At 47.3% G+C, this 22560-nt stretch overlaps 1 long non-coding RNA gene across 1 annotated transcript in view; it reads left to right on the forward strand.

Moving 5' to 3' along the window:
* LOC123599902 overlaps positions 1-22560 on the forward strand; it is a 604975-nt gene that overhangs the window by 280715 nt on the left and 301700 nt on the right. The gene's annotated exons all lie outside the window — the stretch shown is intronic.

Here is a 22560-nt window from a genome sequence, read left to right on the forward strand (position 1 = left end):
TGCCAGATTCATGCTACAATTTTCCGTCAAATTCAACTTTTCCTTTACGAGTGATTTCATGGATTTGTGTACAGGGATTCCCGGGACTGTCGTGGTTGTCCTTGTGTGCCAAGTTCTGGTAAGATCTCACTTCCTCACTCTGTAATTCTTTTCTTGGGTAAGCTGGCCACAGTGAGCTTTTTATATCTGGGTCATGGTAGTTACTGTCGTAAAGCTGATTTGACGGTTAAGATTATTGAGTCCTGCAGTATTTTGACTCTGGTAGTGCTGTGATACTCTTCAGATTCACTGTAATTTCATTTTCATGCATACATTTATATCTCATCTTTCTGAGTAGACCGTTAACTCCTTGAGGGCAAGGACCGTATTTTAAACGCCTACGAGTTCACTGTTCTCCACTCCCCGTGTGTGGTATACTGCCCTGCTCAACGTGTCCTTTTGCTAAAGCTGATTATCAGTACCAGCAGACATGGATGCCTAAATTGAGACCATCTCTGATTTTAGAGGACAGGGGGTGAGGATTGTAGCCCGGCCTTTTCCCAGGGACGCACCGATGCCCGTCACATGGACTTGTGTTTTGTTACCCAATGGAGTGGAGACGGTGCTTGTGTGCAGAGCGGTCCCTGCTGGGTGACCAGCGAAGGGATCGTGGGTGGACGGGCTTGTTGGTACCGCGTACTGAAGGTGAGAGCCAGACACTCAGCCACGCACGAGAGCTGATCACTCGTGGAACGAGGAAGGCCGGGTGGGCGGACCCGCGGTGTGCGGGCCCGTGCTCTGGCGGTAGTTTCCGGCCACCCTTCGCTGCCCTCACTGTCATCTCCCTTCCGTGCTAGCTCAGCGGTTGGGTGGAACATTCTACTGCATCTGTCCCCCTGCCCTCACATCGCGGATGTGTGTGTGTAACATCAGAAACCTGACGCCTTGCAGGAAGGCGCTGATTTGTGACGGGCAGAGTTTTGTGAAGATACTTGATTTCAGTTCCATCTTAAATAATATAATGCTCTCTGGGACAATAGGGCTTTTTAGAAAATACAGACACAGTTTATGGAGTGGTTTTTTTTTTTTTTTTTTTTTTTTTTTTTCTCATTACATTTTAAATAGAATCCTGTATTTTCCCCTGGCTTTATAACTTGTGCAAAATATATCAAAAATATACAGAAGTGAATGAACAAATGTGAAAGCTGCAGATGTGCAGGATTAATCTGTATATTTTTATGCAAAGGACATTTTATGCCAGGACAGACAATAAACACATCCTTTTCCTCCTCTCCGGTCTATTATTTGAATCGCTTCAGTACCAGAAATTGTGCACATTAATAGGTTGGTGAATCTAGTGGTTTATTCATTTGTCTGTTTGAGCCATAGACAATTGCTGGGGGAGGCTTTCTGAGGGGATTGCTTTTGACGATTTTGTAAATACTTTGTGTATGTAAGTTTTATTTATCTGTGGAAAAGTACACAGTTTTCCAAGAGCCACTTTTAGGGCAGAAATACTAGAAAACATTGATGGAGTGTCAAGTTGAGGTTCAAAAGACAGTTCCCAAAGGGAACGTTAGCCCAGATGTGCTGAGACGTGGGGAAGGGTAAGAAGGGATTCTTCCCCAGGATCTCACCTGATCTGATACTTCTGGAAAATTGCTATTGATACAGAGAATCGGGACGTTGGTCCTAAGGTATTCCTAGTGTCTCTTCGACTGTTCCCTTTACCAAGTGCTTCTGGACATCTTCCTCCCCAGTTCTGACAGCATGCTTCATCAGGCACCACGCGTGAACACATGCATGCACACGGGAACCAAAAAGAGAGAAGGGACGCTGGGGTCACGTGTGCTGAGCGCAAGCCTGTGGTCAAGTTGAGGCGAGTGCCCCCCCACCCCGGCCGCGGCAGTGACCCCGTGGTTCTGGGGGCAGGGGCTGTACCTGCACGGCAGCGCGAGCCCACCCACTACGGTGAGAACGGATGGAGGTGGGGGGCAGGCAGGTGCACCTGCTCTCCGAGTCCGTCCGCCCACATTTGCAGAGGCCGTGCAGGCCTCCCCACGACTGAGGAGTAAAGACAGACCAGGAGGCTAGGTGTGGTCCAAACAAAGCCTGGGTAGTGGAGATATCCCAATTATAGCTATTTTGTGTCACGGGCAGCCGCGGCACCCCACACGATGCCTTGCCAAGGACAAAGAATTTCCTTGTGTTTACACTTTTTATTACTATGTAGGATTAGGTCTGTTGCACACACAGAAGAGGAAGTCATTTTATTTTACACAAATCAGCTACTTAAAGGAAATTGAGATATATAGAATTTACCAATGAAATGAGTGATTTGATGTGAATAAAAGAGGTGGTGTGGTGTAAATCAACACTGACAGCCAAATGGGGGAAATTGACAGAGCACTGTAATCACTCCCAACATCCACTGAAGTTATTGATCCAGAACCTCTATAATCCCCCTTCACATAACACAAGCAATTTCATATAATACCTGTAATAACGGTGCATTCAAACTCAAGTAGCCATCTGAAGCATTGTATCTAATGGCGGAGCAGGCCTTGCTGAGTAAGTGCTACAACTAGACACAAAAAGCGCCAATGACTCTTGCCTTTCACACGGAACAGCCTCTGATAAGAGCTAGTTCAGAAGATAAACAGTTCCTAATGCCAAAGAAAATGAGCTATTAATTGCTGGCTCGCTAAATATGTTGTAAAAGACGGAGCGGTGGGCGCAGCGTGGAGAGAACGTAACTGGATTTGGGGGTTGATAAACTTCTTAGGTTATCCACACGCCCGGTATCTGATGTTAATTACAACAGAGGGAAGGCAGCTGACAGGCATTTAGCTGCCGGGTCATTACATCCTTCCCAGGTGCTTTTCCCGTGAAATGTTCCTCCAGTTTTACAAGCTCCTTCTTGCACTGATGGATTATTCCGCAGCCTTATCAAAGCTTTGCCAGCTCCTCATTAATATATAGAGCGAGCCGCACTGTTCTATATATCATTGTCTTCCTCTTGGGGAGGGCTAATCTGTCAGCCATTATCAGCCAGTCAGCAGAAGGTAGGCAATCAGAGCTGACAGCAAAGAATCACGGGAGATCAGGCGAGGTTAAATGAGGCTGACAGTTGTGATAATGATGATTATACTATAAATTAAGATATGATGATAAAGGAGAATAAAAGACACAATCTGAAGCAATATTTGGTTTAACATGTCTCTCTTTTTCGTTACTGTTAAATGGCCATAACATTTATCACACCGAACAAGAATGGACGTTTAACTACCATGATAAAATGGGACAGCATCAGATTGAAACCCAACAAGTTGTGATTACAGTGTCAGGCACTTTTCCACGGGCTGAGAAAAAAAAAATGGGAGAGAGAGCATATGTTATAATCATTCATGCATTATTCTGTCGAAAGAAAAGAAAATAGATCTATTTTAGAAATGTCTTCAGCCTTCTCGATGGAAAACCAAAGGAAACAGTTAATATATTCTTCTGCTTCCCAGATCATTTTTATCAATGAAACAATAGGGAGAGAAGTGATAGGGCTCCCGCCACACCTTTTCCCCCAGACGCATGTTTATTAGAAGCTGGTTCGGAGACGGCACCGGGGTTCTGGGGACGCCTGCTCCCTGTTGCGTTCTGAAATAAAGGCAGCTAAAAATCAGCCCAAGCCTTCCCGCCCACGACTTTTCATAGGAGGCATTTACAGGCTGCAGTAAAACAAAAGTGAGGCACGATTGATTTGCTTTCAAAAATTAAGAAATGGAACAGCTGACGTAGCCGCACGAGTCATTAAACTGCCGTTTCTCTGGGTAGAGAGGCTGCGATGTTGGGAGCCTGCACGAAATCTCGGCGGCTCGAAGGGAAGGAAAATGAAAACCCGAGGTCCTTTCCCTCCACCTGCGTAAGTGTCGAATCGCGTGGCTTCCAGGCTTTACTTCTCCTCTGCACATGAGCACCGGCCACTGTCCCCCGGGTACCTGCGTGTCACAACGCCTAACACGGCGCAGGTGCGCTACCTCTGTCTGCCTATGGCGGGCTGACGGATCACGTAAGTCCCACGGTGAAATATGCATCCACTTCCTTTCGGATCTGTTTTCACTTTCCTAGTAAGATCAGGGACGGAGGAAAAAGAAGCCTTTTAATTCTCTTTCGCCTCCCTTGACAGTTTACTTTTCAGCTGGGAAAGAAAATTAGTTCTAGCTGAAAATATCCCACTCTGCCGTTCTGTGTTTACACTTCAGATGCTGAGAAATTGGGAGAATAAAAAGTTTAATGCTATGGCTGTACCTGGTATTGACGGGTGCACACGGCTCTTGGGCTGATTGGTTTTGTTCGATGAGTATTTGTCCATCCAAACCAGGGTTTACTATCGGCATTTGCAACAAAGCCTTCTTAGTTGGAGCAGGGGCATCCTGTGGGCCCTGGGATGTCGGCCTCACTACCTGCCTGTAGCACCCCATTGCCAGAGTGACACCCCAGGTCGTCCCCAGACGCTGCCAAATGTCCCCTTGGGAGAACTATTGCTTTCAACCAATACTGTTAGCATATAGATAAACCAGCATGACTGTCTACTGCCCTGTGAAGGCTTCCCAGTGATTTCTGGGGTTTCTCATCCAGAGCAGGCAATTCAGCGGAAGTGAGTCAGGGGTGATTTTTAACATATAAACAACACGTTGGGGTGACTGTTTCCATCGTAAACCATTTCAGATTGCAGACTGAAGTTTGGCCAGTGAACCTCACAACGGCGTTTAAAAACAGGTTTAGAAACCTGTTGGTCCGTTCCGAAAATACTTAGCTGAGTACCCGGCTCTGGCCTTGAAGTTTACCCTCAGGAGCGACCAAGGAAGCAATGCCGAAGACGCCAGGAGGGCCCAAGGACATGTTAAGGCGTTTGAGACAAAGCGCACTTGTAGATACACAGACTGTAACACGTGAGCCGTGTCTTCACAGCGCGTGGATATTACATTCTCTTCACGTACTTACACATCTTGCACATAAATAAACAGGTGTGAAAGATCATTGCGCTGTTTTGCGTGGAGACCCGTGACTGCTTCGGAATAGAAGCCGTGGCGTCTCCGCGAAGGTGGGGGTTGTGCATGGCCATGTGTCGTCCCTGCAGTCGGGCCAGCGTGAGGCTTTCATGGACCACGGGGAGCAGCCTCACCTCCTGCCCCCCTGGCTTCTGTGAGTTCACCTCAGAAGGTTGAGGCTCAGTCCAGTGGCCCTCCAGAATCACACTCTGTTCTTTTCTTCTTCTTCTTTCTCTCTCTCCTTTTCTTAGTTTAGTGCATCCTGCACTTTATTTTTTAACTCCAGTTAGCTAACATACAGTCTCATGTGAGTTTCAGGGCTACAATGCAGTGATTCAGCACTTCCATACATCACCCTGTGCTCATCACAAGTGTCCTCCTTACTCCCCATCATCTATTTCACCCACCCCATCTCCCAGCTGCCCTCTGGTAACCATCAGTGTGTCCTCTATAGTTAAGAGTCTCTCTCTCGCTTTATTTCCCCTTTGTTCATTTGTTTTGTTTCTTAAAAAAAAAAAAGTTTATGTATTTGAGAAAAAGAGAGAGAGAATTCCAAGCAGGCTCCATGCTGTCAGCACAGAACCTGACACAGGGCTCGATCTCACAGACCGTGAGATCATGACCTGAGCCAAGGTGAAGAGTCAGACACTTAACTGACTGAGCCCCCCAGGCACCCCCATTTGTTTTGTGTCTTAAATTCCACATATGAGTGAGATCATACAGTATTTGTATTTCTCTGATTGACTTATTTCACTTAGCATAATACTCTCTAAGTCCATTCACACCATTGTAGATGGCAAGATTTCTTTCTTTCTTATGGGTAATATTCCGTTGTGTGTGTGTGTGTATGTGTGTGTGTACATACTCACACCACCTCTTCTGTATGCTCCACCCATGGATGGACCCTTGGGTTATTGCCATAATTTGGCTATTGTAGATAATGCTGCAATAAACATATGGGGACATGTATCCCTTTGAGCTAGTATTTTTGTATTCTCTGGGTAAATACCCCGTACTGTGACTACTGGATCATATAGTAGTTCTATTTTTAATTTTTTGAGGAACCTCCATACTATTTTCCAGAGCGGCTGTACCGGCTTGCATTCCCACCCACAGTGCACGGGGGTTCCCCTTTCTCCACATCCTCGCCAACACTTGTTTCTTGTGTTGTTGATTTTAGCCATCTGACGGGAGTGAGGGGGTGTCTCATTGCGGTTTTGATTTGCGTTTCCCTGATGACGAGTGATGTGGAGCATCTTTTCACGTGTCTGCTGGTCATCTGGATGTCTTCTTTGGAGAAATGTCTGTTCATGTCTTCTGCCCATTTTTAAACTGGATTGTTTGTGTTTTCGGTGTTGAGTTGTATCAGTTCTTTATATATTTTGGACACTAACCCTTTATCTGATGTGTCCTGTGCAAATATCTTCTTCCACTCCACAGGTTGCCTCTTAGTTTTGTTGATTGTCTCCTTTGCTTTGCAGAAGCTCTTTATTTTGATGAAGTTCCAATAGTTTATTTTTGTTTTTGTTTCCCTTGCCTCAGGAGACATATCTAGAGAGATGTTGCCATGACCACTGTTGGAGAATTTACCGCCTGTGCTCTATTCTCGAATTTTTATTGTTTCAGGTCTCACATTTAGGTCTTTAATCCATTTTGAGTTTATTTTTGTGTAAGGTGCAAGAAAGTGGTCCAGTATCGTTCTCTTGCATGTTGCTGTCCAGCTTTCCCAACACCATTTGTTGAAGAGACTTTTTCCATTGGATATTCTTTCCTGTTTTGTCAAAGATTAATTGACCATATAATCGTGGGTTCATTTCCACGTTTTCTATACTGTTCCACTGATGTATGGGTCTATTTTTCTGCTAGTACCATACTGTTTTGCTAGTACCACACACTTTGTAGTGTAACTTGAGGCCTGGAATTGCGATGCCTCCAGCTTTGCTTTTCTTTTTCAAGGTTGCTGTGGCTATTCAGGGCCTTTTGTGGTTCCACACAAATTTTAGGATTGCCTTAGTTCTGTGAAAAACTGGTGGTATTTTGACAGGAATTGCATCGAACTGTGGTATTTTGATAGGAATTGCATCGGATGTGTAGATTGCTTTGGGTAGTGTAGGCATTTTAACAATGGTTGTTCTTCCAGTGCATGAGCATGGAATGTCTTTCCATTTCTTTGTGTCGTCCTCAGTTTCGTTCATCAGTGTTTATGGTTTTCAGAGTACGGGTCTTTCACCTCTGCGGTTAGGTCTGTTCGTAAGTATCTGATTATTTTGGGCACGGTTATGAATGAGGTTGTTTTCCCCTTCCTGCTGTTTCATTATTACTTTAAAGGAACGCGATAGATTTCTGTACATTGATTTCATATCCTGTGACCTTACTGAATTCGTTTATCAGTTCTAAGAGTTTTTTGGTGGAGTCTTTTGTGTTTTCTCTATAGAGTATCATGTCATCTGCAAATAGAGTTTTACTTCTTCCTTACCAATCTGGATGCCTTTTATTTCTTTTTCTTGTCTGATTGCTGAGGCTGGGACTTCCCATATTATGTTGAATAAAAGTGATGAGAGTGGACATCCTTGTCTTATTCCTGACCTTAGGGAAAAGCTCTCAATTTTTCCCCATTGAGTGTGGTGTTTGCTGTGCGTTTTCCATATAAGGTCTTTCCTATGCTGAGGTATGTTCCCTCCAGACCTACTTTGTTGAAGATATTTACACTCTGTTTTGATGGCATCTTTCTTCCCAGATGCAGGACGCATCTAGTGAGTGTGGGGAGAGACTCTGGCACATGGGCTCTTCTCTGTCGTGCGGCGCTTTCAGTGGGTGTTGAGCACAGCCCAGCTGCCAGTCTGGGCGCGGCCCTCCTGGCCGGTCCTGCACGATGGAGTCCAGAACAGCCGCCTTACTTCTGACGAATGGAGTTGCAGACAGACCTCCCAGTGCCTTCTTACTGCCCAGAGGCAAGTGGCGCACCGTCTGGCCTGCGATACTCCAGACTCAGTGAGCCCTCTAAAGACACTCAGAGCTCTGCCCTGGGGGTGCAACTTGCCGTCCGGAGAGTGGTTCTAATTTTGGCACAGGAGCCGCAGGCAAGAAAATATCTTGTTCCTTAGTCCGTTTTATTAACTTTGTTTTGTTGGCTTGAGCCTAGCGCTGTATTACCCCTGAATAATCACAGCCGCGCAGGTAGTTCCAGGAGCGCGAATGAGAGGCTTTCTTCAAGGGCCGTGCTCTTGCAGAAATGATTTGTACCCTCAGGCTGATTGTCACCGACAGAAAATGAGAACCAGGAACATTCAATGCAAAGTAATGTGTTCTGTACAATTACTGGATTAATAATTTTATTCCATTACTGTGTGGGGAGAGAGGACATCAGCCTGAAGATCTTCAGCTCTAGTATATTTCTAAGCGTCCTGTTAAGAGAGTGAGCAGGGGTCAGGAAACTTAATTATGCTATAACTAGATAGAAATTGCCAAGTGATAAAAAGAAACATCCAGACAGATTCAGCAGGAAATTACAGCTTTAATAATATAGCATAATGCCTACTTCTATACAATTATTGGAGAGACCCTGAATGGTTCAGAATAACAGGCTTGAGTTTCCAGTAACGACAAAAAAATCCCACTGAAAATGACATTTTGCATCTTTCTGTAAATATTTTTTTTTTCAAAAAAGAAATAAATAGATAGTATTATTATTCAGTGATCAAAAATCTTATGCTCATTCCATCCCGGATGCTGTGACCACACTGACATTTTGAAATGATGAGAGGGTTGAATTATGAGGGGAGAAATTTACATTTGCAAATTAAGTTTCTGGTATTCTACTTGGAATTAACAACTCGGTCTACTGCAGTCAGCCTTTGAGAAAGAAGACCCCCGCGCGTGGAGGCGGGGGGCAAGGGTGCGGTCACTGTTCCCTTGAGTTCCAGCCGAGGCTGTGTGGAGGAGAGGCCCCGTGAGCCGTGCTCTGGAGGAGGGTGGGGGCGAGCTGGGGTGGGAGTGGCGGGGACCCTGGGCCGGGTCTCCTCCACGTGTTCGGAAACGGGGGCGGGAGAACTTTCCGAGCGGGGGGCCGAGCGGGCCTGACAGGAAGCAGTGAGCTGTTGCGAACGTGACCTGGAGTTTTAACTCAGGGCTGCGCCCGGCGTGTGGCACAGGACCCTCCTCTGATGTTTGTGTCGGGCCCTTTTTTCTCCCTCGTGCGGGAGGGAAAAGTCATTTCTCGTGCTCGCCCAAGAGAGCTCAGTGTTTCATTTTGTATTCTGAGGACGCAGATTAATCAGCCAGCTCCCTACCCAGAGATGGCCATTCTGCCCAGAAATCTGCATATCTGCATATTACGGTTCTTCCCCGAATTTAATTTCCTACAGGAGCTGATATTAATCACCCTGTTTAAACAGAGGGGATTTGGGGTCTATACAAATATGACATTTTTTTCCTGTAGAACTAGTAGAATATTTTTCCTCCTTTCTTTCTTTTCTTTTTTCAATTTAAAGGGACAATAGCCTTACTGGCTTGGTCCTAAATAGCTTCTGTTGTTGCATTTTATTTTGACTTGACTGTTGACAACTGGGTTGGTAACAGTGAACCCAGATTCTACTTCTTAGACTTGAGAAATGCATTCAGTAGATTTGGAAATAGCATGGCCCCCGCGTTTTGACAACGGTGACAGGGATTGTCTGTTCTGACGTCCCTCTACGTCGCACGCAAAAGCTAGGAAGCATTCACAGGATGGAACCGCGGAATCTTCTAAGCAGCCCTCACTGCTTTACTCCAGCTTATTCTGTGCGGAGAAGTTAAATTCATCAGCTGTCAGTAACTCTGCCAGGATTATTTGGCGTATTTTGTTCTGGCTGCCGCCGCACAATGGTGTCCCAGGCAGAAACAGGAGGCTGACGAACGGCGAGCTCAGGGCAATGTGCCGGTGTGCCTGGCACGCCCGTGCCAGCTGGAAGAAGGCAGCAAGCATCAGTTACTGACGAGATACACCGCTGTTATTAAAACAGAAACTGCCATCCAGGTTTTTGTTTAGACTCATACCCCAGCCTCTCTCGGCCACAGAGGCTAATTTGGATTGGCGCTTTTTCCAGGGGGTCTTGTGCAATGGCCTCAGGGAAGGTATGAGCCAGGAGGAGTAGGGAAATGTTTAGAAGGCCGAGTTCCCAGGCTCTGGAGATCCTGGCTGCCACCCCCGTCCTGAACACTGGGATTTCCTGGAGCAGAAATCCTCGGGAGAGAAATAGAGGCAGTGGGTTCTGTGGATTGGCCCCACCGACATCGGACCGCTCCCGCTTTCTCGACTCTGAGCATTTGTGTTTCTGCGATTAGCAATGTGCGGTGGGGCAGGGCACCTCTTGAGTTGAGAGGAAATTCCCGGGGAGCCGGCATCCTCCCTTCTGTCCAGCAAGGTCACACAGTGTGCTCAAAAAGAGAGCAGGATTTTGTGGCCCGAAGCTAATACCACCGTTGGTGATATCACCCGATAACTAAAGCCCAAACAAAGACAAATACTACTTTTTCTTGCTCACTCAAAAAGATTAATGACTTTCTCACACTCGGTGTTTTCTCTTTTTTTAAAAAAAAATTTTTTTAATGTTTGTTTATTTCTGAGACAGAGAGAGACAGAGCGCAAGCCGGGGAGGGGCAGAGAGTGAGGGAGACCTCGAATCCACAGCAGGCTCCAGACTCTGAGCTGTCGGCACAGAGCCCAACGCGGGGCTCGAACTCACAAACTGTGAGATCATGACCTGAGCCGAAGTCGGACGCTCAACCGACTGAGCCCCCCAGGCGCCCCCGGTGTTTTCTCTTTTAATTTATTTACGCCGTTCGGTTGAGAACAGGAGCTAGTTCTGGAGTAGCCGCCATCCATGAAATGGTTGAGGTAGGAGTAAGCTGTTCAGTGGGTATGAAATCCAAAGGCCTGTCATCGTTGAGAAGAGATTACCAGTGTCTGTGTCACTCCTGCCGAACTCCTAGGCTGTTCTATTTTCTTTGCCCATTGTAAATCACGAGGGTATCACCCCAGGCAAATAGTGGCTTAGATTGTTTATCTGTCTGTGCTAATAGCATTTTATTTGAAGTCTTAAAAGTCCCAAGTGGCTTAAAAGGGCACTATTACTCGACTTCGCATTTTATTGCAAAATGACTAGGTCCAGCCTCGTTTGCTTGGCTTTGAAGTCTTAATGCTACTTGGCTGTCAGATCTACGCATGTCCTTTCCAATTTAAACTTTGCAGGATTCCCTTGAAACAAGCCCCTTTCCTCTGCAGGGAATGAGGGACATTTAATAACTTGTAAAAATATTGTTTCTGAGATAGTAATATGTTGTCACTGATGTGATACATTTCACTAGTGGGTTTATCGCCAGCGTGTCTGAGAAAGAGGCTAACAATTTAAATGACGCTTTTCTAAGTAAGGGAGGGTACGTGACTGAATAGTGATGGATATTTATTTTCTGTTAAATTATTTTTAAGAGGTTAATCTGCATTGCCCACTGCACCCCCATTCTGGCAAAAAAACACATAGGGTGAAAATGTTGGAAAGTTACACAATCCTTGGAGTAATCAATAAATACATCCTTAGAAAAAAATTCAAATTCAAATGTTGGCTTATCTCCAAGCAGTGTTTCAATCTGTAGAGATGTGCAGTCTCTCAGGGCAAAAAACAATTAAGAGAAGTTGGTGGGGTGACAAGAAGGACTGTGGGTGTCGCTAACCCCAAGACTGAACCATCATCTGATATAAAGGGGTTGCATCGCCCAGAGTGAGGGAGTCCCCCTCCCCACCAACTTCCATAGAGTTGCTGAACTCTCCTTTGAGGTGACAGATGGGAAATATGGTGACAGTGAGCAGAACTGGTGTGGAATTTTGGTCTGTAACCCGTGTATGGTGGCCCACGCAACCCATGGGTTACAGACCAAATATTTAACTGGCTAGATGTTATTGTGTGTGTGTGTTGCGCGTGTGTGGTGTGTGTGTGCACATATGTATGTGCATGTGTGTGTGTGTGTGTGTGTGTCTGTGTGTTTAGGAAAACATAATGTGCACAATCTACTGGGTGACATGTTTTAGAGAAACTCCCTGGGATCTCCATCCAGGTTGTAGATAAGAACACCCATCAAAGAAACTTCTCTATTTCCCTATATATTTCCTGGAAGTGGGACTTTCTGGGTGCCTCCCACTGTCCCCCATGTGGCTGGCACTCCCTGGAGCTGTGAGATGCGGTGTTATAGCCATAAAGCCAAGGGAGATAGACTGCCAGCCTCATTCCCGAGGGCTCTTTCTTGGTATTCTCAGTGGTACTGATCAGAGGATTGTGAGTCTAAATGCGGTTGAAATTCAGAACCGTCTCACATGACGGGGCTGTCCCATAGCCTCCATACTTTGGTGACAGAACCCATGTGGGTGACGCCCACACGCCGGGGTCTGCCCCACTCACCCAACACTTCTGTAGGGTCCTCACTTGCCTGGCTTGGTGGGATCCGTACTTGAGGGCGATGACCCACCCTGGAACTGCCCCAGCTGATGGGAGAGCCCGATCCCCCAGGATCTTTTGTCATCAAGCTCTTGAGGGTGCCAAGTTCAGAGGTGGCTTCCAGCCCAGGCAGCAACCACTGTAAGTCCACACCGCTGGCCACCACCACTAACAATAGTGCCCTCCTCTCTGCTGGCCACGGTGCTCATGCTTGGCGAGAGTCACCTCACTTAATCCCACAGTAACCCTATTTCACCGAAAAAGAAGCCAGAGCTCAAGCAGGGTAGGAAAGTTCCTGAGTTTGCCAGAAAGTGGCTGGGTGTGCATTCAGACCCAAGCCAGTAACATCAGGGCCCCGCGTCTTTCCCTCCACCATTTCTCCTCTGTTTTATTTTGTTATTGCAGATGCAGAAAAGTGAGATCCTGGGAGGGATCCTTGGTTGGGGCTCTTTGTGAATTTCCACGTAACTGGCCCTGTTGCTTGGGGAGGCCATTTCAAACCCTCTGCACCCTGACCTCTCCATTTGTGGGCGAAAGCAGAGGTTAACCCTCCCGTACAGTGAGGGGGAGGAAGAGCAAAATCTTGGAAAATAATTCCTCTAGCACGTGCAAAATCAGCATCCAGATAATGCCTCCAGGGAGATGAGGACTGTTCCTTGTCAGGGACCGGATGTGGCACAATCAAGAGACACGCAGAGACGTTGGTTCACTTTTATTTCCTTTTTTTTTTTTTTAAACCCTGCAATTCTATTTATTTTATCCAGAAGTGACGAGAAAGCCCAATCTACAGATACTGGTGTAGAGGAGATGCATGTCAGAAGAAGGTAATTGACGGTAAATGTCAAATATTAAATCCTATCTGGTTATTACCCAGCATATTAGCGATGTAAGTAGCTTAACAATTACAGCTGTGATTGACTAGGTGGGAACCAAAATCCTAAACACCCAGCGCCAGAAGGGATAATTATAACACATTAGCACCTGCTCAGACAAGATTGACAATTCCAGCCTAACATCTGCTTAATATCACTTTCATACTTTCACGTATTTTTTTCCCTTTTGAATGGGGTAGCGTAAGATTTCCTCAAGGATAACAATAACCCAACATCTATGTTATTCATTCACATTATCACGGCTGCTTGTTGTCTGTGGTCAGGTTTCCTGCTGACACGTTTACAGTTGAATAAAGAGCAGAGAAATGAGGTACTGGGGACCAGGCAGGCACAGTTGTGGTGTGTTTCTTGAAAACGTTCCTGTCAGCCCGACGCATTTGAAAGAAATCCCAAAACATAGTGCTCAATCGGCTGGTAGTGTCTGTGAGAATAGGTACACATGCATTAAGCTGGATTGGGCTCACAGAGCGTGATCGGTTGGCCTCTCCATGAAAGCCACAGCACTACTGGCCCCCCACAAAGGCGTGTGCCCCTGGACCTCTCAGGGTGAACAGGGCGACACCGAGACAAAGGCACGCTGCATATTCCCCACGTCGCTTTTTCTGGAAATATTTGAGAAGCACATTGGAAAGACCCTGTGTCCCTTTCGGATTTGGTTTGCCCGCATCTGTACGGAACTAACGGTACAGAGTTCTTGCCCGTGTATTAGGACGGAAGTGGAAGTTCATTTTAGTGACTTACTGTTGAATGAAAACTATTGTTTAATACTCTCCCGTTTTGCTCAGGATGCCTGACTGTCCCACAGTCAGGTGGTGAACTGGGCTCATCCATAGGGAACCGCAGGTCAGGCATCTGGGCAGGGAGTCGGCTGCGGAAAGCTGCAGAGCTGAGCACACGGGACGTGGAGTTTTCTCAAAGGGGCTTGTGTTCACTGATGAATGCTTACATCTCACAGCCGTCAGTCTCTTGTCCTCTTACCCCTCATAGGTTCTTGCATTTTACAAGCATTTGTTGAGCATCTATCATACACCAGCCTCAGTACGAAGTCTTTCAGGTGGAACCTGCAGCATTATGAAAAGCACAGAGCCTTCTGGTCATGCTTAAGGCAGGAGCCCCAGTGCAGGCTGAACAGACTGGAGGCAGGGGGCTGACCATGTAGGGGAAGGGGGAGGATCACGGCCCCATTGGAGGCCTCAGGCCCTCTGTGGCTCATTCCTGTTTCAGGGCTGCAGGGGGGCCTCTCTTGGTGGCCCTGGCCACACCCTGTCTCCTACCCAGCTGCCATGCAAACCAGCGAATCGGAAGTCCACTGGTTGGGAGGCGTCAGACTGGTGGGTGCTAGCACTTTCTATCCCTCCACCAACTCATGCACGCGCCTCTGTGCCGGTGGGACCCCGGCCTCCCTTCCTCGGCACGTCCAGCCCCCTCTGTTCCCAAGGCTGCCTTGTGCAGAACCACATGGCAAACGGAGTGTGGACTCTCTTAACCTAAATCTGCTCTGATGGGCTCACTGTGGTCCAGGCCCTGAGTGGTCCTTGGGATCTGCTCTGATACAGACAGATATGCTGCTGCCCCGTGGAGGTTACCACATGAGAGGGAAAGCCATCACTGTACGGCCCGTGTTTCACGGGGCAAGGAGAGGACTGGGGTGCCAGCAGCTGAGCTCCACCTGGCGGGGGGGTGGAACCTCCACCTCGAAGTGCTAGTTGAGTCCTGGATGAGAAGTAAGAACTGGTTCGGAGGAACAGTCATTTCCTTCACTAATGCAGCTTACCAAACCCCGGTGGTTAAAAATTCCCATTAATCCAATAAACAGTCTTCGTAGTAGTGGATAAGCTTGTATCATAATACCCGGACCGTTGCAATAATCAGTAAGAAAATGGGCTGTATTTATAAGCATAAAATCGAGGCCATGCAAAAATGAAACCTTGTACCGTGTTCAATCTCTCAAAATGGTGCCATCTTGCTAAAGAACAAGGCTCGTGAACTACGGGGAAAGCTTAGGTGCACAGATGCTGACAGTGATCTTGGTGTCAGGAGGACACTGGTCACAGGAGCCTGACATTCTGAGGGTGCAGTTTGGCTGGCGTAAGGGTTACCTAAGAGCGTATATGGACTCCCGGCGCGGTCCTGATAAACAGTTAAAGAGCGGCCTTTTCACCAGCAGATCCCCCAGGAATTGTGCTGGGCGCCACTGCCCACGTGCATGGGGCTGCTGGGACTGTGTTGGGGTGGAGGTCTCCCCTGGATGGTGTGCCTTCTCCCCGGGCAGACTCTGAATGGGAAGCGTCCTTGGAGGCTGAATCGCGAGGACCGGGACTGCGGACCTGCTTCTTCCTCCCCCACAGGGGGCCTTCTCGTGGCAGTGGATTTGGGAGGGAAAAGGGAGAAAATGGCACCCGGTGCAGCCCTGTCGACGGCAGTGCGAGAGGGAACGGCAACTCCGATGCACCCTTACTCCATCCCGATGCACCGCATCCCGCAGGACGCCGAGCATGTTGTCTAGGTTTGCAAGAGCTTGTTATCTCTGCTCCCCGGCTGTGCTCTCGATGAGCAGCCCGTCTGAAGTGTGTCTTAACGGCTGGCTTTATGCACCAGACACGAGATCCAAGAGGCTGATACAAGTACAAGAACACGTGGCTTGTGACAGCAAACCGGAACCTTCTCCTAAGTAGGAGAGGGTCATTAGGCGTCCCAGTGAGGAGTTAGGTTCAGGCCACGGGAATCGTCCCGCCTCCAGGCCACGCTGGAGGGACAGCAGGGCCGCCGTGGGGCTCACGCTTTTCTGTGTCGTGCACATCCACGCGGCGGCTTGGATGTCACGGGCTTCGTTCCTGCTGCTGCTCGTGTTCGTATCCAGATACCGTTTGCTGCTACCGCTTTACCGTCCGGGCTGTAACGTGCAGCTGCGTGGCAAGTTGAGGGCCGGATATCGGGAACATGTTAGCAGTGATAATAGGTAGGAAGGTAGGGATCGGTGTTACCAGAAGCTTTTGCGGTGACCTGAGAATCTGGCCAAGGCACGTGTGGTCACGAGAGTGACACTACTCTCTTCCACTTGCCTACTTCTGTCCCCATCCAAGCACTGTCATTTCAGCAGCAAGGGTTCTCACACAGGGAGGGAAGAACGCGGGGCCGTCCCGTCTGGGCTGCATGAACTTGTCTGCTGTGCTGTCACCGTGCCAGCAGCTTCCCGAGATGAGACCCTCCTCGTGATCCTTCCTCTGGGACAGAAGGTGTAAAGCCCCCAGGCACGGTGGGGCTGTGCATTTCAGAAGTGGACATCTTGCTGAAACCAGCGTGGCTTAGCACCCACAGGGTCGCCCGTCGGGGCCTGCTGCACATGCAGACTCCTGCCAGCGAGGTGTTGGCTACTGAGGACCTGCCACGAGTGATCTCCCCACAGTGGCCTCATCGCCTCTGTCCCAAGTGGCACTCTGACCCCCCACCTTCTAGTTACGGAAACTTCACAGATGGGGGTGAAGGAACTCACACAAGAAGCATTTTCCCTCGTGTGTAAGATTGTGCTTATTTTCTGCCTGGTTCTGAGCTTAGAGGGAAGTTCCTGACCAAGCAGAGCTGATGCTGCTCGAGAAACGCTCCTCAGCCCCCTTGTTCAGGGAGCCGTTCGCCAGTGTCCTGGGCGCCCTGACAGTGAGATGCTCACGCTATATCACATCTTATACCTAACATTTATACCCAGTATTTAATAGTAGCATGATATAAAATAGTATATAATTCATATAGTATACTTATTATATATAATTCATATGCGTAGTAGAGAATTATAATTTTAGACGGTATTTGTCCTCAAGTCTTAAAATGGCAGATAACCGCTACAAATTCAGTGGCACATATCCTGGAGGAGCGCTAGTTCCCCCCCTTGACGGGGCCAGGGTGGTGCACAGCTAATGACTTGGGAAGGTAATAGAGCAGACCGGCACCCCGCTCCAGCACAGCACCAGCTGTGTCCAGCACCCAGAGCAGAGGGGCTGCCTCTAGGACCTGTTTTACCCTGACAGAGACTGAAATATTCACAAACATCTGAACAGCGGTGCTGGGGACAGTGGAGCCGGACGACCTCGGTCCAGGCGGTGGGGAGGAGCAGTGCGGGAGCGGTGGGGGGACCCCTGCCCCCGCCTGCCCCCACTCTGCAGCCTCTGGCAGTCGCTGCTCCACGTGGCTTCCTGCTGTTTGCCTCTACCAGAACATCGGATGAGAGAATCCACAGCGCTGTAGCCTTTCGAGACTGGCTTCTTCAACTTAGCAAATGAATTAAAGATTTATCCATTGGCAGCATGAATCAATACGTTTGTTCCTTTCTGTGGCTACTGTGAACATTCATATACTATGTGTGTGTGTGTGTGTGTGCGCACGTTTGCGTGTGTATGTACATGTGTGCGTGTGTATGCGCAGGCGCGTGTGTGCATGTGTGTGCATGCATGTGCATGCGTATGTACATGTGTGCATGTGTTTGTGTGTCCGTGCACATACATGTGCATGCACGCATATGTATACATGTGTGCATGTGTGTGCATGCGTGCATGTGTGTGCACACGCGTATGTATATGTGTGCGTGTGCATGCACGTGTGTGTGACCGAGTCCGAGCTCCTTCCACTCTCCCCAGGCCAGGACGTGGCGAGGCAGGATGTTGAGGTAAGGAAAACGACTGGATTCGGAAAGCCAGCAAACCGAGGAGATGGCGGATGGTTGTCCTAAAGAACCATCTCTCCTGGGCAAGAAATTCCAGCCTCTTTTATGTTGGCAAAAGGGGGAAGCAGGAGAAGGTTGGAGTCAAAAGTACTGATGTCTGTAGACATCTGAGGAAGGTCCAGTAACTTCTTGTCCCCAGTCAGTTGATCTTTAAGGTACGGAATCTGGTCATGCTATCCCTCTAAATCTTAAACATAGCATGGTCCTTTCTTTTTTTTTCTTCTTTTTTTTTTTTAACGTTTATTTATTTTTGAGACAGAGAGAGACAGAGCATGAACGGGGGAGGGGCAGAGAGAGAGGGAGACACAGAATCGGAAACAGGCTCCAGGCTCTGAGCCATCAGCCCAGAGCCCGACGCGGGGCTCGAACTCACGGACCGAGAGATCGTGACCTGGCTGAAGTCGGACGCTTAACCGACTGCGCCACCCAGGCGCCCCAGCATGGTCCTTTCTGTACGTACTTCCGTATCTCCTCCGGTGAGGCACGTTTTGGGCAAAAAGCAGTTTTTGCAAATCTTAGCAATAAGCCAACCCCCCTGGATGTTGACATGACTACGTGCAGGGCAAGGCAGAAGTTTCTAAGCTACAGGTCACAGCAGCAAGAGAAATAGAACCAGCGTGGAGACAGACATGCTAAGTGTTTTTCCCGTTATGTGTGTGAGTGAACATAAAAGTTTTAAATTCAGTGGGGCGTATCCCCAGGAGTAGGACTTCTGGATCACGTGGTACATATATGTTTAACTCCCCAGGAAATCACCAAACTGTCTCGGAAAGTGACTGGACACGTTCCTATCAGCCATGAATGAGAATTTGTTTCTCTGCACCCTTGCCAGCATTCGGTATTGTGAGTTTTAACATTTTTATTCATTTGTTTTTATTTTAATCATTCTAATTGGCGAATAGTGATTGGTATCTCATTGAGTTTGAATCTTCATTTCCTTAGTGACTAATGCTGTTGAGTATCTTTTCATAAGCTTATCTGCCATTGATACATCTTCTTTGGTGAAGTAGCTGATCAGATCTTTTGTCTGGTTTTTATTGGGGTGTTTGTTTTTTTATCGTTGACTTTTAAATATTCTTTATATATTTTGGGTAGAAGACCTTTATCAGATACGGATTTACGAACATTTCTATCCGGCCCGTAGCTTGTATTTTCACTGTCTTGACTGAGTTTTTCACAAAAGATAAGTGTTTGCTTTGATAAAGTACAACTTACCAACTTTGTATTTTTTAATGGATCGTGCTTTTGGTGTCATATCTAAAAACACATCACCAAACCCAAGGTCAAGTAGGCTTTCTTCAAGAAGTATGATAGAGTTAACATTTTACATTTAGGCATATGATCTGCTTTGAGGTAGTTTTGGATAAGGTGTGAAGTGTGGGTCAAGGTTGATTTACTCACTTACATAGGGATGTCCTGTATTTCCAGCAACATTTTTTACTCTGTCTTTTCCTCCATCAAGTCAGTGTTGCCACCTTGCCCCAAATCAGTTGGCTACGTTTTTGTGGATCTGTTGTGAACTCCATCCTGGTCTGCTGGTTTATGCCCATACATTAGATGCTATCACGTTTGCTACACCATGAATTTGGGCAATTTCTCGTTGGAATTCTCTTGGCTATTCTAGTTCCTTTGTCTTTGAACATACATTTTGGAATCAACTGGTTAATACCTATAGAAAACCTCGTTGAGATTTCGATGCAGATTATAGATCCAGTTGGAGAGAGCTGACATCCTAGCAACAATGGGCCGTGTTCCATGAACAGTCCATCTTTCCATTTATACATCCCTCCCTTGGTTTCTTTCATTGGCATGTTCGTAGTAGAGAGACCTGCACCTAGTCTGTTACATTTACACCTAGGTACTTCGGTTTGGTGTTAAGGAGTATTGGTGTTTTAAAAGTTCAAATTCTAATTATTTGTGGCTCAAGAGCTCAGCTGAGCTGAGAGAGCTGAGCTGCCAGATGTCAGAGCAGCTGATTAAGAAAACAAGCCACGTGGTAAGGACAGTGTTAAGCCTTCCACCCTCTGGTTCAGTAGTGTGAGCAGGAGGCCAAACCAGAGAGCGTGGTGGCTCCCTCAGTCTGTTTGCACCCATGGAATGGCGCCGGCTGGGGTCAGATGGACCAGGGCAGATGTGCGGTGATCTCACTGCTGAAGGGGCCCCGAAGAGAGGGGTGCATGGTTTTATGGACCTGGGGGCTTGGGGGCGAGCAGGGGAGGGCTGGGAGAGGAAAGCAGTGACCACTGAGTCAGAACAGTGTCTTCAAGATTCCTCCTGACCCCTCAGTAAGGAGGGGCACCTGAGGAAGAGACCCCCAAATTGGGACGCCTGGTTGGAAGGTAGATACACATAGGAGCACAGCTGGCCAGGGGGCCTGAGTCCTTGAAGCAACTCCCCTTAGAGCCCATGATGCGTGGACTGCGCCTCAAGTCCGGTGCGGGGAGACCACCTCCCCTGTGCAGTGTGCTGGATGGAGCCTTTGCAACCGCCTGTGGCTTGCTGAGAGATTATACACAGGGGTACGGCCAGGCACCGGACTCTTCCACTGGCACATAGGAGTACAGGTTGGCTTTTGTGCTTTGTATGGTATGTCGTGAAATTCTTTAACTCGCGTATTAGTTCTGGGAGCCTTTTTGAAGATTTGGGGTCTTTTTCCTGCATAGATAATTGTGTCGTCCGCAATTAAGAACAATTTTATCTCATCCTTTCCAGTCTGTAGGTCCTTTCTTTCTTTCTCTTGTCCCGTTGTGCAGAACTTCCAGTGTGATGTTAAGTAAGAGAGGTGATCATGGACATACTTCCCGCGTTCCCAAACTCGGGGGAAGAATTCACAGCCTCATCGTCAGCGTGGCGTTAGCTGTGGGGTCATCGAAGACTCATGCCCTTTATCAGATTAAGGGGCTCACTTCTGTTGCTTCTTTGCTGAGGATTTAGATCACGAATGGATGTTGAGTTTTGTTAAAAGCTTTTTCTGCACCTGTTGAGATAATCACACGGTTTTTATTTTTTTGTTCTATTTATACGGGGAATTACATAGATGAGTTGTCAGATGTTGAACTGGCCTTGTGTTTCTGGAATGAACCCGAGCTAGTTGTGTTGTGTCGGCCTCATTACATGTCACTGGGTTCTATTTACTAACTTTTCTACTTTTTTCCATCTGTGTTTCTGTTTTCCTCTTTTTCTGTATCCTCTTACGTTAAGTGAGCATTTTTTATGAGTCTGTTGAGTAATTTCCCTGGAGCTTAAAATATGCATTTCAGGGTTCCTCCCACTCTTGAGTACGTTTGTGCCCATTTCAGTGGCGTATAAGACCCTTACAACAGTGGATTGCCAGCCCCCTGCCTATTCCTGTGCGACGTTCGGCATATCCTCTTTCTTTACGTATCCTATAAACATCCGAGGCATTGCCACTGTTTTTTTTCTTTAAACCGGGGATTAACTAAATTTTTCGTTAGACCAGGTAATAACTATGGTGGGTGTTACAGGCTGTGTGTTGTCTGTGCAGCGAGTCAGCTGAAATCGGGCGTAGCTGATGTGGGAATGCACACGTTTCACTGTTTTCTGGTGAAACTTCACTCACACAAACAGGTGGTGGGTAAGGTTTGACCAACAGGGTGTCATTCTCCAGCCCTGCTTTAGACGGCTACCTTTCTGAGAAAGTGAAAAAGGAATTGAAACGCACCATTATAGTATTGTTTCCAGTTGTCTTTTCACTCCCTTGTGCAGATTCAAGTGTTAGGGTCATCCAATCCTTCTAACCGGAGAATGTCTCTTAGCTTTTTTGTCCCTGTCGAATACGTCTACTGACGAATCAAATTCCCAGCTTCTGTTTTTTCCTAAGAAAGTCTTTATTTCTCCTTCATTTTTGAATTCTATTTTCTCTGGAATTCAGAGTCCACAGTTTTTCTTCTTTCAGCAGTTTAGAGGTGTGACTTCATTGTCTCCTGGTTCCCTTGGCTTCTTCTGGGTCCTTGTCTTTGTGACGGGCCCTGGTCCTCTGCCTTCCACCTTTGCCATTCTTTGTTGCTGTTTTCAACAGTTTCATGTGACACCCTAGGTGGATTGTTTGTTCTGATCCTACTCGGTATTCTTGGAGCTGACTGGATCTGTGGTTTGGTGCCTGCCATTAATTTTGGAGCATTCGTGAGCAATGTTCCTTCAAACATTTCTTCTGCTCGTTCTCTCTTCTTCTCCTTTGCTGTTGCAATTGTGCGTGTTCTGAACGTTTGCCACGGACCCGCAGCGCTTGGATATGCTGCTCTGGGTTTTTCTTTCTTCTCTACACTTGTTCTCTTTGCATTTCAACTTTGGTAATTTCTGTTGACCTGCCTTCCAGTTTACTGACTCTTTTACGCCTGCATCAAATCTGCTGATGAGGCTTCAAGACACTTCTTCATGCCATTACAGTGGGGTTTTAAAATTTCTAGCATTTCCGTGTGGTTTTTTCCTTAAACTTCCATCTC

The sequence above is a fragment of the Leopardus geoffroyi genome, chromosome A1 (assembly GCF_018350155.1).
Source record: "Leopardus geoffroyi isolate Oge1 chromosome A1, O.geoffroyi_Oge1_pat1.0, whole genome shotgun sequence".
NCBI lineage: Eukaryota > Metazoa > Chordata > Mammalia > Carnivora > Felidae > Leopardus > Leopardus geoffroyi.